Genomic DNA, 17,443 nt, shown 5'->3' with positions numbered 1-17,443 from the left:
AACTTGATATAATTCCCGAACTTAACGCATCTCCCAAATTCAGATTTGAATAATGCTATCAGATGTTTCAAAATAATTATTCCTTCCATGAATGGTTTCAATTCTAGATTCTACTTGTACGCAAAGCGCAGTTTCAAATGCTTCCTTACATTTTCGAATGTAAGGAATATACATTAAAAGTTCAGATTTTCAAAAAACACCTATTTAACTCCCAGGCACGTTCTCAGTTTTCCAAAATTTGTAAATATATTTTTAATGTTTAAACTAAGAAATATCGTACTGAATGTAGCAGTTACAAACTACTAGGACTGACTGAAACATTTCAAAATTGTTTACATTTCTCTTTCTCAGTATTAGATATGCCATTCCTGTACTGGGTTTTTAGAGGGTATACGATTGCAGATTCCGACACAATGACAAGTCTAAACCTGCAGTACTGTGGCCTGCAGTATTTGAACGCAGTAAGCAGAGGCACATAATATGTTTTGACGCACAGAATAAGAAAGACATTTTAGAAAAAATGCGACAGGACTGTGATTGGATTTTACGTTAAATTTGGAATTGTGGATTATTAGAACACTTGATATGTTACAACCCACATACGGTGACGAAACAGCCGTGCTGCAGTACTTCAGTCGTGGAGGCATTTCAAAAACAGTGACATAGAAGTGAATAACAGCAGAGTCTTGCAGGCCATCTATTGGAATTACGAATGTCAATAATGAAAAACCCATGGATAGACAGTGAGCAATGACAATGGCCATTATCGTATTGTGAACCTCCTGCATTTGCAAGGAGCCATGAAGTAGACACAAGACTTGCTCGAGAAATATTATCTGTCTTCTCCCAGGTGAAAGAATTAGAAACATCACGACAGCAGTAGTATAAGGTATTTCACAAAATAGTCTATTTTATGTTTTGGTGTCCATCGAAAATTCCGCGACAAATACATCGCGTACGAAAGCGTCTCGGAGAAAACAACGCAAGGCGAAAACGTCGTCGTACAAAACATCGCAGCTTTAAAATATCGTTGTACAAAACATCGTCATCGAAAGTAAAGCGGTTCAGAAACGCAGTTTAATAACATCGTCACGAAAATATCGTAAAATATAAAGCACCTACAAAACATCGCATGACGACAACATTGCAAACGTATGTTTTTAGGCTTTAAAAAATTGTAAATGCATATTCGTAATATGATTTATGAGCCCAAGAAGAATGCCAAGAAGAAGGAATGAGGAATATTTTTGACTTTTCACATTTTTGAATTAACTAATAAATTGTTGCTAAAAAAGTAAGAACCAAGTTCAAAAACTCAAAATGAGCAGAAACATAATGCTAGGTATAGCAGTTAACAGAATCTTAGATTGTTGTTGTGACTTATCTCACTTGTCTGACAGTAACACCAGAACAAGCCCACGAAATTCATCGTGGCAAGAAGAGCAAGATTGCGCTTGTTGGCAAAAGCCTTCAGCACTATAGGTGACAGTAAGATTTCGCTAATTTCCGCCCCCCAATTTTGATAGAGAGCACCCTGGGGGGGTTCGCAATTTTCCCACCCCTCTTTCCTTGCCATCAACCTCTCGAGAGAAGTTTTGGCTCGACATATATCTAGAGTGCCCCCATGCCGCAAAGACACTACACATTTACAAACATCCATGCCTTCTCCGAGATTCGAACCCGGAGCCCTTCGTTACCGCAGTAGACTCTCCTAACCACTATACTGTATGGGCGGAATCTTAAACTTATACGGTAAACTAATAAACGTTATTAAATAATTAATCTCTTTTATAATGTTTTGTGAATTTTCATGCAAAATGCATTAAAAAAGATTAGAAAAGGGGAAGATGAGTAGCTGCATGTGGTAACCTCTATTAAAATTGCTTAATTATTTACCAAATCACAAAATTCTGTGAATTGTAATAGGTATGATCAGTTTTCTAGTCATTTTCAGTTTCTTAATTTTTCAACAACTCATTGATTTATTCAAAAATATAAAAACTAAAATATCCCTCATTCCTTCTTGGGGTTAAAAATTATTAAGAAAATGCGCATTTACAACTTTTAAAGCCTGGAAACTGTATGGCAGCGATGTTATTGTCATGCGATAATGTGTAGGTGCTTTATTTTTTACCACGATATTTTCAATGACGATATTGTAGCAATGTGTAGGTGCTTTATTTTTTACCACGATATTTTCAATGACGATTTTTGATAAGCTTTATTTTCGACAGCGTTTTGTACTATGATGTTTTAGATTTCCGTGTTTTATCCTAGCTTTGTTTTCTCCCACGATGTTTTGTACGACGTCCGCGATATTCTCTCTTGTAACCCATGTTTTTTAATGGTTCATAAAATGCAGAGAAAAATAAAGTTAATTTAGTGCGAAGGATTCTACTTTGAAGAAACAAAATACGCATAAAGACAATAAGGGCAATGAATTCATCTAATTCTGAATAAAAAAATGAATGTCATATAGTTCTGAATAAAAAAAAAAAATCTTGAAGTTTTTAAATGTCCACATATGTTCAAAATGCTTAATATATGTTAAACATTTTTTGAATGGTAAGGTGTCATCTACAGGGGCTTTACTATCAACTAAATTATTGCAATTTTTCAACTTTTGCAACATTTATACAGTAAAACTTTTGTTAAGTTATAACATGTAAAAGTGAAAGCTTTACAGCTATAATGTGAAACAGATGCTACTCGTTGCAAGAATCACCTTATGAACTCTAACGGTCGACCTTTAAAAGTTAACTCTAGTGTTGGCAAGTTAACGCTTCTCTAAACGTTTTACTATGAAACACAAAACTCGAAAACAAAATGTAGCAGATAACTTTTTTTGTCACAACTTGAGCTAATATAACTCAATGTAACAACAGAAATCAATAATATGACTTCCCGTAGGTTATCAGCTAGGGTGACTGGCTGCTTAACTGCAGTTATCGGACTGGATTACACCAAAAAAAAACCTTATTCAAGATTACAATAACGTGGGCCGAACGATAAAAAAAAACTAGCTTCCTGCACTTAACCGAATTCGCCTAATTTCAGATATAACCTAGAACTTCCCATGCTAATGTCGGAAAAATCAGAGATAAGTTAATTACAAGTATTGGCTGTACAGATTATCTTTTCCTCTTTACACACTTTAGATTTTTAAATTTCCAAACAATACTGAGTGTGTGTGTATTATGGCAAAGCCTCGAGGACTATCTGCCTAAGGGGAAGAATGCCTTCGTGGAGGACTTTCTAAGGGAAACTGGCTCGTATACACGTTACACAGGGGAGAAAACCACGAAAACTCCCATGCAGCCAGTCCGTTCGCGGGATTTGAACCTCGGACCGAACTACCAGTGTTCAGCGACTTTACCGCTCGGCCGCTGGTGGGCTCCAAACAATACTGAATACAATCACAAACAATACTAATTCATTACAGCAATCAATGTCATTTTATAGAAGCATTTAACCTTCATAGATGTTTCGAGAATTACAAGTGTTCTATAGCAATAGAAGTTTACACTTACTCTCAAATTTTGCAATTGTTGAGATTAATATCGTTTTAATTTCGGAATAAATGTCCTGCCAAACATCTCATTATCAGCATAGACTTCAATGCCGGCAATACCACCAAAGACTATTCCTCTAGCAATCAGAATGGCATAACTGTAGAATACTATTGAGCGGCAAACAACCTGTTTCTACAAAATAACAGTAGCAGCTGCATGCACAGGATTTGGTAAAGGAAATCCTCACAACACCAGACATCAGGCGTGCGTGCGTAAAAGTTTTGAAATTACTTTGTCAAAGGCAAAGTTCGGCCGCTAAAGAGAGCAATAACAACCTTGCTCGAGCAGAAGCAACAAGAATTCCAGTAATGCAATTCCAAACCTTCTCTTTAACCGTTCATTAACACATTACTTACAGACTTCTAAACCATCTGCGAAACTCAGTTTCTCACGAGGACAATTAAAATAATAAACACACACAATGGATAGACCAAAAACGTTTGGAAGCAAAGGCAAAAATATAGAGCATTACGCTGGGGTTTACACTCCTACATTAAGGAAGTAAGACTTCTAACAGTCATCCATTCCAGCAAGATAGAGCCTATAAGTGTAACTACCAAGTCTAACAGCTGGAAGTCTTTCTACTAATGAAGAACCATATAACATTACTCACAAACTGGCTGCTAATTAAATGCATATTCCTAGACGGCTCCATCAACAGGCTTCGACCAAACCTATGCATTTAGAAAATTTTACCACCACCATAAGCAACTCCTGTATTTCAGATTCAGTTTCTCCAGACGATACCAAGCTAAATATACTCTAGAGTCTAGACCATTTCCGAATAAGGATTCTGATTATATTCACATCCCTCAGATGCCCCCTTCAGTCTACAAGACGTTAAGCAGCTTTTTAGATTCTTACCGAAGAAATGCGCTCCTGATCCTGACTACAGCATCTTTCGAACTGGGCACAACTTATCACCTCCAGTCCTCTACAGAAGTGATTCCCAACCGGTGGTTCGCGAACCCTAGGGGTTCGCGAAAATAATATTGTAATGGCGGATTTTTTAAAACGCCATTAAAATCAAAAGCAAAAATACACAAAAATTAAAGAACACACCCACTGTAAAACAGATTGTTCGCTGCCTGTTTGTTAAGAAATCTATAATAAATTTCAATATTTTCATTTCTTTTTTCCTTATTTATTTTTCAAAATTACTTCATCAATATCAAATTATATCAAGAATTTTATACATTATAATTTATTCCTCTTATTCAAGTAATCAAATAGTATTCTCTTTTTATTACAAACATTTATTTATATTTAAAACATTTTATTAATGTGATTAGTATCATGTTCTGTTTTTTTTACAATACAATTGGAAATAAATATCAAATTAAGGCAGTTTAAAAGAGATTTTAGAATTAGATACTTGTTCACAACCGGGAACTGTGAGAGTAGTGTTGTATTAACGGTCTATTTTGACTGTCGACGTTCATACATAGGCTTAGCACTTGTAAAGCTTGAGCTGATACTGTGACTGTCAAGTTCTCGTGTAAATGATTTAATAATTATTAATTTAATTATTATTACAGCTTATTTTTATTATTGATCGATGTTTAAAAACGTGTCGTTTAGAAACGAGGCATGATAATCGAGATGATAGTACTGAAAGCTGTAGTGAGGTACCGTTTCACCAGACGAAAAACAAACGAAATGATGATAGAAAAGGGAAAAAGCGAAAATATGACAGCGACTATCTACAATTGAGTTTTCATTTTACTGGGGATGAGTCGGAACCTAAACCGCTTTGTGTTATATCTAACGAAGTCCTTGCCAACAGCTGTTTAAAACCATCACTTCTTCGTAGACATATTGAAACAAAACATCCGACACACAAAGATAAACCTCTTGAATATTTCAAAAGAAAATTAGCAGATATCAAAAAGTGTAGCCTTTCTTCTCTCTTCACTTCAAACCAAGACAGTAAAATGGCCCTTGAAGCATCATTTCGAGTAAGTTATGGAATTGCAAGATCTGGGCAAGCGCATACAATAACAGAAAATTTAATTGGACCATGTGCAGAAGATATCGTCAAATGTATGCTTGAGGAAAAGGCAGCAAAGAAAATTGAGCTAGTTCCCTTATCAAACAACACGGTGTCGCGTAGAATTAATGACTTGGCTAATTATGTGGAGAACGAACTTCTAAAAAGAATAAAATTGAATTATTTGGCAATTCAACTTGACGAATCGACGGATGTAACAAATGCCGCAGTCTTGCTTGTCTACGTTAGATATCTTTTTACGAATATTTTTCAAGAAGATGTACTATTTAAAAACCTTTGAAAACCTACACAACTGGAGAAGCGATTTTCGATATGATCAATGGTATTTTGAAAAGAATGGAATATGCTGGTCTTATTGTGTGGGTGTGTGTACAGATGGTGCAAAATCAATGACAGGAAAATTTTCTGGTTTTGTGGCACGGGTGAAGAAGATCAACGAGAAAATTCAATGGACTCATTGTTGTATTCATAGACAAGCTTTAGAATGTAAGCGTATTCCTGCACAGTTATCTACTACTTTAAGTGATGCTGTGAAAATTGTGAACTTTATACAATCGCGTGCTACAAATTGCCGCCTATTCCGTACGCTTTGTCAGGATTTTGGAAGTTTCCACGTTTCTTTACTACTTCACACAGAAGTTAGATGGCTTTCCCGTGGTAAAGTTTTGATGCGTTTGTTTGAATTGAAGTCTGAAGTTCAAGCATTTTTTATTGATCATCCGTTTCATTTGTCTTCTAGTATATCTGATGTTCTTTGGCTGCAAACGTGTTTAGCTGACATTTTTTGTAAACTGAATGAATTAAATATGTCTTTACAAGGCGAGGGTGTCACCATTTTCAGTGTACATGATAGAATTAAGGCTATGTTGAAAAAGATCAATTTTTGGATTCAATGCCTGCAGATGAACGAGTATGGATGTTTCAATTCTGTCAGAACTTTTTAAAATTTAATTAAACTTGACGAAAACATTAAAAGGAGTATATGTGAACATCTGAACTATCTTCGATTAACTTTCGTTGATTATTTTCCCAACAGATGCAATATATCCATCTCAAACAACTGGAACTTTCATTGCAAGGAAATGAAAGTTCAGAAACCTCTCTAAATATACTGGAAAAAGAAAACTCATAGAGTTATCTTGTGACAGTTCTCTACAAGCAATTTTTAAAGATCAATCTTTAATTGACTTCTGGCTCAGTATACAAAATGAATATCCTGTTCTGTCAAAAAAAAGCCATTGAAGTTCTAGTACCATTTTGCACAACATATATATCTATGCGAGAGAGGATTTTCAACATATACTTATCTGAAAGATAAATACAGAAACAGGTTAAATGCAGAACCTGATCTAAGACTGAAATTGTCAGATACTGAGCCTAACTTTGAATTGCTTTGTTCTATCAAACAGCCATAAATATCCCATTAAGAGTTTTTCCAAATGTAAAATATAAGAACCAGTTTGTTAAATTTATCTTGTTTTCAACTTTTATAGCCATCATTTTAGTCTTATTAATGTTTTATTTAAATATTTCACGATTAATATAATCAATTATTCTGCAATATGAAAAATATATATTCTATTAAATTTATTGCTTTTTTTTTACTCGGCATTAACGACTACATAGGGGGGTCGTCAAATTTTTTCGAACCTTTCTTTTGGTTCGCGAGGAAAAAAAGGTTGGAAAACACTGCTCTACAGCTATTTTAACTAACTCCTTGTCACTAATCTCTCCCCTTCCTGAAAATGAGCCTATTCCACTTTGCGCCATTTTTTTTTTTTTTTTTTTTTTTTTTTTGAAAATCTAACAAACAAAAGCATGAAACAATCCAACTTAAGACGCCATTTTGAGATAAACCATAATCAGTACAAAGATAAACCCATAGATTTTTTTTTTTTAATTAACTTTACTTAAAATAATTTTATTTAACTCAGTCTCGAAAAGTAATACGGGGATTTGACAGGAGGTAACAATAAAAAAAATACTAGAAACTCCGTATCGCGTGTCGCTTTTAATTGCGAAATGTAGTGCAACGGAAACCATTGGCAAAATTTTAATAAAACCTGCAGCCAAGATAATCGAGAAGTACTGATAGGAGATAGAGCGAAACAAACTTTTGACCGCGTTTCTCTCTCAAATAATACAGTTCATCGACGAATCATTAATATGTCTAATAATGTGAAACAGATGCTATTATATAATATTTCTCAAAATCGTTATTATGCATTGCAAGTCGATGAGCCCACTGATATTGCGAATTTTGCAAATCTTATAGCGTTTGTTAGATACGAAAAAAATCAAGAAATTCATGACAACTTTTTATTTTGCCAGCCTTTATTAGGTCACACAACAGGGGAATAAATCATTAATGTTATGAATAAATTTATACAAGAGAACAAAATTGATTAGAATAGATATGTTGGAATAAGCACAGATGGAGCAAAAAGTATGGTCAAAATTAATAAAGGACTCGTTGCAAGAATTCAAAATGTTACCCCAAATGTTATATCCACATATTGTTGCATACACAAAGAGGCTTTGGCAACATGTAAGATGCCTGCTACAGAAAGTTCTGAATGAAAGTCTGAAAATCATTAACTACATGAAAAACCGTCCATGCATGACTTTTTTTTTTTTTTTTTTTTTTTTTTTTTTTTTCTTTCAAATATGGGAAAAAATTGGAAGTAGTCATACCCAGCTTCTTTTTCATACTGATGTTCGGGAAATCTCAAGGAAAAATTCTAAATCGATTGTTTGGACTTAGACATGAACTTCAATGTTTTCGAAATGATAGATTTAAGTTCAGAAATTGTTTATATGACTGGAAATGGCTTTGTAAACTAGCATACTTAGCAGATATATTCTCTGTTTTAAATTCCCTCAACTTATCATTACAAGGGAACGAAATTTCATTGTTTCACGTTCAAGGTAAAATGAAGGCTGCCATCGCAAAAGTAAAGTTATGACAAAAGAGAGTTGGTAATGGAGAAGTAAACTTGTTTCCCTCTCTTCATGAGTTTATAACAAGTTCAACTACTAAAACTGATGCTGATACTCTGAAATGGATAACACAACACTGTGAGAGTTTGCAAGGTGGGCTTGAAAAACTATTTCCCTGATTTAAACAAAAATAATGAATGGATAAGAATACATTAACACAATATCCATGCCAGAACATTAACACAATATCCATGCCAGAACATTTGCTGCATGCGGAAGAAGAGCAATCATTGGAATTGGCTTCATACAGCTTCTTGAAAAATAAACATATGAAGTGTACTTTAAAATAATTCTGATTACAAATGCAACATGTGTATCCGGTTTTAACAGAAAATGTTGCCTTTTTTTTTACTTCATATTTATGTAAAATTGCTTTTTCAGCATTTGTAAACATTAAGATGGAAAAAAAAGTATATTGAACGTAGAACTGCATCTCAGAGAACAATTAACAATCAGGGAACCAAATTATGACGATCTGTCATCTCAGCACAAACAATTTCATCCTTCTCATTAATCCAAGTAAATGTTCTTTATAATTTAATTTTTATTTATATTTTATCATGAATAATTTTATTTCTCTTTTCTTATTATTTTGTGTTTGTCACAAACAAGAAAAATATATATATATATTGACTGTTATTAAAATACATCCATTTTTTTATAAGGGGTAGTCAGCATTACGAAAATTATGGAACAGGTGCACATATGTCAAAAGTTTGGGAAACACTGACATAGATGATGCAAACGTCTTTCATCTTTGAATAGAAAACACAATGTCTTGCGGGTGGAAGCACCGGAAACACAGCAAACAACTCTCAATGCTATACAAATACATCTTCGTAGGATCTCCATTAATACAGACAACTTATTCGTGCTGTATGCTATGTGTAATTGTGTAATTCTCATCATGCGTCATCATGTATCACAAACATCCAGGGACGAGTAAGATACAACATATTTATCCATATTAGCCCCAATGGTTTAGAGCCCATGCAAGACAAGGGCTAAATAAATGCACTAGCTAAAAAAGGCAGCCAGCCACTGCAATACATCGAACTCTCTCGCGAGATCAACATTCCTACTTGAAGGCACTAATTACAATGGCAGTTGTTCATCAATGGCAGAATGGATAAAACACCAGCAAGTGTGGAACCTACAATCACATTCCTAGTTACCATCATGATTCCACTTATTTTGGTAGCTTAGTCGTTACATCAGTGGTCATGGTCATTTTACTTTATACTATTTCAGGTTGCAATCACAGATACAGACACATATATCTATGGGCACTAAGTCACTTTTCATTGCATATATGACTGCCTACAATTGACCTTAATACATTTAGGCATTACGTCCTCAGAACTTTGATACCGCAGAAATGGTTATGTAACATAACCAACAATGATATAAAGGCAAGGCTGCTCTCCCAAATATCAGATGTAATTGTATCAACAGCCTTTATATGGTAACACAATCAGTTAATTTGAAATGAATTCACGATGAGGTGCCCCATGGTCTTCAAAAGAAGTGTCTGCTCTATAGATAGTGGTGGGCACGGTTTACCAACTTAGCTACCAGATATCCCTGCCATCTGCTTTTAACAAGGCTTTCAGCACATCATTTATTAATATTTGAATTATGGACAAACACACATATATTACTGGAGTCTCAAAATTGATAAATGAAGGCCCATACTGCTCGATCCCTAAAGATCCTTCAACTTCGGACCTCATGAAAGTAAAAAGTGCTATTAAATCTTCCCACATTCTGCCAACTCAGTTGAAGAAATCACTTATTCCGCCTATTACTAATTGCGCTAGACTTTATGCTCTTCCAAAAGTCCACAAAACCGGTATTCCTTTTCGACCAATTGTTTCCAACATAGGTACTGCTTCATATCCTTTGGCCAAATATTTAGTTTCCAGATTTTCTCCTCTACTTGATAACAATATTCACACTGTAAAAAATTCTGTTGAAGTCATTGATAAACTTAAAAATATTTCCCCACTTCGTTCCATTATGGTTTCATTTGATGTCAAATCATTGTTTACTAATGTTCCGGTCGAAGGAGCACTAAATTGTCTTGAAACTAGGCTTCGGGAATTTCACTTCACACATACTGAAATTAATGAGTTGGTTTCGCTTACTAAAGTTTCTCTAAGTCAAACCCACTTTGTTTTCCAAAATGCATATTTTCGTCAAGTTGAAGGATTGGCTATGGGTAATCCTCTCAGTCCGGTACTTGCTGACATTTATATGCACTATTTTGAGATGAAATTATTTGATAAACTATCTTTTCGTCTTTGGATTTGGTATGTTGACGACACTTTCGCACTTTTTGACGGTTATAAAGAGGATTTATCCGAGATTCTATCTCTCGTATTATGAATTCAATTGATCCAGCCATCCAATTCACTCTTGAAATTGAATCCAACAATTCCCTCCCCTTCCTCGATATTCTTATAATCCGCAATAAAACCGATTTTAGCACCACTGTGTACCGTAAACCCTTTGCAGTTTGTTTACCACCCCATGCCAAGTCATGCCACCCTGTTAAGCAAAAAATGGCTTCTTTTTACTATTATGTTTTCCGCGCGCTAAAAGTTTGTTCCTCTGAATCTTTGCTTACCAATGAACTTAATTATTTGAGAGCAGTTGCGATTGACCGTGGATTTTCTCCCGTGATTATTGATAAAGCCGTCAAAAAATTTTCAGATTCCCATCAAAGAAGACATTCCACTGTTAGAAATAATATCAATGACCTTGTCGTGCTTCCATTTTATCCTTCTGTTAGCTATAAAATTGCACGGATTCTCCAGAAATTCAATTTTCAAGTCGGTTTCTCCCCTATTAATAAAATTCACCCTTCGATTCTAAAAGATTGCGTTTCTGTCTTGAATTCTTGGGGAATTTATAGTATATCATGTCAGTGTGGTTTAAGATATATTGGCCAAACAAAAAGAGCGTTGAAGTTTCGTATCAAGGAACATGAATCTTATGTCAAAAAAGGGGAAATTAACAAGTCTTCAATAACGTATCATAGCTGGACTTTTAACCATAATTTTGATTTTGGGTCTGCAAAAATCATCCAAAAGGCTTCTTCCATACGCGAATTGGATTTTCTTGAGGCTTTTCACATTCACAAAGATTTAGAAAGTTTAGTTAATGATTTGAAGTTCAATCCAGTCCTTCCTAATGCCTTTAAAATTCTACTATCTTAATTCAATTATTTTTGCCGATAGATGGCATTACCTCCTCGCACTTGGTACTACCAGAGGGTATAAAAATCCGTTCAGTGGTTGCTTTCCATTATTTGAAGTTCAGATTTTGAGCGTAATGTGCATTTGCCCCTCGCTCCCTATTTTAACTTCGCTAATATTTCTTTATGCTTGATCAGACAGCCTGGCTCAGTAAAAGTAGGCGGCCAGTGCAACTCTGATTAAAAATCTAGTTACAACCACGTGCAGTGCTGATAAGCACCACGTGTTTCTGTGATTCCTATTTTCTTCTTTCTATGTATTTCTTTTTCCTGATGAGGAGGGACCTTTAGCTGCCCTCGAAATCGATTGAGTGTTTCATTATACCTACGCTAAATATAAGGTTGTTTTTTACGATTTTGATTTGAATATCATTTTGTTTAAATTCTACCTCCCTTTGCTGTCATAATCTATTGGCCTAAAAATAATTCCGCTGTATTTTATATGTTGTTTCACGCCTGGCTGACAGCAATGAATATGCCAACTTATAAATATGTCTTCTTAACTGTTATGAGACTTTTTAACATAACAATGAATGATATGCACCACATTTCTATGATGTGTGATTACTAACACAAAATACACGCAGCTCTGAACATACCTAAGCATAATTCTTTTTTGAATTAGGAAAGAAAATCTTACTGAACTTCTTGTATTTTTTTTTAAATCCCCAAATATGCCAAAATCAGATTATCATGTAACTCACTCTAGTTCAAATGTTAAAAACAGCTGGGAAACACTGGCCTTAATTTAGAATTCACATTTGTGCTTTTCTTGTAAAAAAAAAAAAAAAATGCTCTCAATAATTTTTTAATGTTCAACCCTTGAACTAGAGCATTTATTTTCATAAAATTCTCTGGATCCTTTAAGTATTTAAGAATTTTCCCATACTGATGATCCTAATGCATCTCTTGAATACCCATCAGTCTAATAGAGCTAATGATAAGATATTTTAATTTATTTTATTCCTCAATGTATCTTTAAAAGACATATAAGAACTTTACATTTGCAACAGCAATTAAAATGCAAAAACAATGAAACTGATGAAAGTAAATGATATTCATTTCATCTTTGTTTTGCATATAAAAACAGTATTTCATAAGTGGAATACTGCTGCATCAAAATGCTAAATCATTTGAGAAAAACTGACTACAAAGCTTCAAATGGCTGATTCAAAATATTTTGAATAAGGCATGAATCTTATCTTATCAACTCACAACAAAACAAAATCAATTAAACCTCAATTGGTCTGAGAATGGATTAATAAACTTCAATATCCATGCAAAACTTCCCATTCCAAATAGATATTTACTATTTGGATGAAGCTGATCTCTTTTTACAAAGGGTGGGAGTGAGTTGTATCTGAAAATTAAAAAACTTTCAACAGCTGTATATTTATATCATTCTGAGTACTGTAAAATGTTTTTTGAATGGAAAGGAAGTAAATCAGTACACAGTTCACTCTTTATATGATTAATATATTTTAAATATAAATAAATAAATTTATTGTACTTGCTATGCATTCAGTATAGTACGTTCTTACAATGTATATATTTTAAGCAATCTTATACAATGAAATGGACACTCTGATTATCAGATAGAAAACAGAACATTTTCCTATAGTTTCCAAGATCCCCCCCTTTTTTTTCCCCTTCTCTCACTTTAATAATCAACAGACTTTCAATAGTCATAAATTTAAAACAAAGGAAGACATAAGCCTTTATGAAAACTTAAAAAGCTTTTCATTTGAGTGAAGAATTAACCAATAATTTGAAAAACAGAACTTTTTATACTCCAGCAGAGAATGAGGAAACATACCAATTCAAGTTACCGAAATTATTTTAAAATAAACTATCCACCTACCTGGGTTACATTATGCAATGAAATTGAATGAGGATTAACATATATGAGATCAAAATCCAACATTAAATAATTTCGTTCATTCATTAGATAGCAAATGGATCACCAGACACGTTTTTCTCAGTCCAAGTTATAATTACAAATATTCATACTGCTGCTCAGTACAATAAGGTATATCATCAACATAAAATTATGCTAATTCATTATCTTTTGTGTTGTCCAGATAATCATTACATGCTATAAAATTAGTATGGTCATGGTAGTATGATCCAAAATTAGTATGATCATGAAATTGTTAGCTTATTGTTTGTGCCCAACATTTACAGCATGGTGATAAATTTGAGATGAATTAAAATACTGCAGTTAGATGTAATATAATTTAAAATCTTAAATTACTCATTTTCAAAAATGCATGCCACAGCATGATTTTCTGCTTCAAATCATAATTATACCAATAGTGGCCTAATTGGTATGATGGTTAGCAACACTAGCTCTTATCCCATTAGGTCCAAGTTTAAACCCCACTGAAAGCATCAGTGTTTGTAAATGGATAACACCTTTGCAGCATGGGGGCACTTAAAATACCTTCAAACTATTAGATTTAAGAGATTAGTAGTAACAGAAGAGAAGTAGAGATTCCTAGATCTATCTCTGGTGGAATGGAACTGGATAAACTTATACTATCAGCTGCGAAGTGCTCAAAGCCTTGGGCCATGAGGGGTGTCACTTTCTTCCTCTTGGCAAATATAAAATTTCTGGAACTTATCTGGATTCTGTTCAGATCAAGATGATTAGTAACAAAAACAAAATTATATTATCTTTGTATTCAAATATTGTCTAACCATAGGCAGAATAATCCCAATTGGTCCCCTGCCAAACACTTAAACTGTTAGCTAGATAAATACTCGAACAAGATAAAGGACGTTACGACAGACTTTTTACAGTTTTCTAGAATGTACTCAGAAACAAATTAAATTAAAATGTACTATAAGTATCCAGTGGGTTGATTCAAAAAACACTTTAAGTATTTTAAAAATTTCTAGAATTTACTGGAAACTACTAGACTAGACATATCAACATTCTTATCCTAGAAAATTACCAAACAACAACTGTAGAAAACTTATCTGCTTATAATCTCTTACCTTCTACTTTGAATAAAAGTTAAATAATTCTTCTTGATCATTTAATTACAAAATACCCTTTCAGTCCAAAGGAATATTGATACATAACATATGCAACTTTTGTGTTCACAAAAAAATGTTGTAGAATTCTATCTTCTTGAAAACTATGAATATCTATCAATGTTTAGAAACACGAATGTGTCATTTGCAAAAATCAAAGTGCAATATCAAAGTTGCAAATTAATGAATAAATAAATAGGTAAAATTGAATGTTTTTAGACAAAACAAAAAACATTGTAAACATAAAGTATACAAATTTTTTAAACTAACTAACATCCACTCAAATTACTCCTGAAAGCAGAATTCCATATGTCCAAGCATCTCCTCAATGCATTGAATAATAGTAGTAATTACTATGTTACAGGTTAGCTAAAGTTACCTTCCAACATTTCACTCAAACATAATTTGATTTTAAGGAATTTATATAAATAAAAAATAAATTAAAGGTGGCAACTTAATGAGTCATTTTTAATGTTAAAGCAACTAATAACAAACGTGAGGAATTGCCACAATGTGAGTAGATTTTCAGAACTTTATTTTTGAAAGTTAAAAGATTTTTTTTCAAATGTAGGGCTGAAAATTATAAAAAAGAGGCATATGCCTACAGAAAGCAGAGAAAAATTCAAAAATATAAGTGAAAAGCAATTAAGAAACAAATTCTTGTAAAGCTGACACTTAGAAATGGGATCCACAACTAATTATAGATTATGACCTAATTATAGATACAAAATGCCTCAAATCTAATTCACTTACAAAACATGTTCCTTAAACAATTTTGGGCACAGAGAAATAAAAAATATGATTTTTTGACCAGCAAAAATGGAAAATGGAAAATTTATGAGTTTTCTTTTTTCAGTTACACATTTCACGTTCTTTTATGTAAAATTCACAGTTTCTCCTCATTTGATCACTGTATATTAACACTGATACTATAGATCAGTGAAGAATACTATAGATAGTAAAGAATACTATAGATCAGTGGTCCTCAATCTTTTGACTAACGCATACCATCTAAACAAAAATTAAAAACCTTTAGTACCACCACCACCACTTTTCAACAAAGCTCAGATCGCATAAATTTATGAGTATTAGAGAAAAAACTGAATCAGGATGTTGGGGTTTTAATTTTTGAATTTAATAGTTAAAAATACTTTGCTTCTTTGTGTATCACCTATTTTTCTCTTGAGTACTACCAGTGGTATGTGTACCACCAGTTTAGAACCCCTGCTATAGATACCTCAGTTCATACCTAGAATGAGATCTTTAAGTATTAAATCATAAATTTTATTAGTAGGAGAAATATTTCTATGAAACTTTTATGAGTAGGAGATTATCCATAAAAATAAATCACTTAGAGTTGCCAAGTTTCTTTCAATTTTTTCAAAATATATTTGTTTGTTTTGAATATAACTAAGAATACAATACCTCCCAAAATAGACATCTTCTTGGAAGACCTTCAAACAGAATCCTAATCCTATTTACATTACATTAGAGGAAAACTCAATGACTTGTTGGACATACAGATTGTATGTCCAACAACTCAGTGAGAGAGTGACGTGCCAGTTCTGCTCCATATACGGCCATCATCCAGCGATGAATAACGGCTGGTTTAACCCCTTCCACAGTCAAAATCTGATAACATCTCGCTGCTCGTCAGCCGTTGAATTTTGCATTTTGAACGCCAAGACGTCATCACACAAAGTGTCGCATCAACTGGACGGAACAAACAACTGCCTGCTTCACTCCGGCATCATGTGTTGGCGCTTGCGCATGAGCACAACCATGTCAGCTACTGCATTCGCATCCTTAGATGTCTCACTACATTAGATGTCTCACCTTAGATGTTGCATCATGACAAAGTGGGATATTCAAATTTCAACTGGTTTGGTTGTTACGATGTTTCATACCTTTTCATTTGAACAACCCTTATACATTCAAAAAAATGTGCCGTGACTTCTTTAAGTGCATGTAACTTTTTTAAGAACACTGATATGCAGCTTGATATATCTGCAGAAAACTACAGTAGTATATACATAGAGAGAGTACAAAGTCTTAAATCTGGACGTCCATAATCCGGACCTCAAAGCTACAAACTTTCTGTGCATGCGTAAACGCAATAAGCTAGGCTAAAATTATCTAATGATCTATTTCAGTTAATGTTGCAGATTGTGTTGCTCCTTAATCTTCTAATTGGATCCGGCTTATTATTTTTTGCAGACTGTTAGAGCAATTTTATAAAAAGTAAGCTTGAACTTTCGATTATGTCAAAAAGAGTTTCTGATTCTGGAGCTGCCAAATGATCTACAAAGCGAAAGCATGTTTCGATGTCCATCAAACAAAAAGTGGAATTGCTGCAAAAAATGGATAAAGGCATATTTGTTTCTCTAACTATTCCGAAACCTGTTTATCAATTTAACACTGCTCTGCGAAGGGGGGATGTTGCGGCGCGCGATGAACTGGAAGTTGATCTGTCAGCACTGTCATCATCTTCAGGGCAGATGTTTTTATTTTATTCGGCTTATAATTCCTTACTAAATGTAGTATTTCATCTGGATGTACTCC

This window comes from Stegodyphus dumicola, chromosome 5, assembly GCF_044657685.1.
Source record: "Stegodyphus dumicola isolate Sdum_Otavi_A_Nest chromosome 5, ASM4465768v1".
In the NCBI taxonomy this organism is placed as follows: domain Eukaryota; kingdom Metazoa; phylum Arthropoda; class Arachnida; order Araneae; family Eresidae; genus Stegodyphus; species Stegodyphus dumicola.
This window is presented reverse-complemented; position numbering follows the sequence as displayed.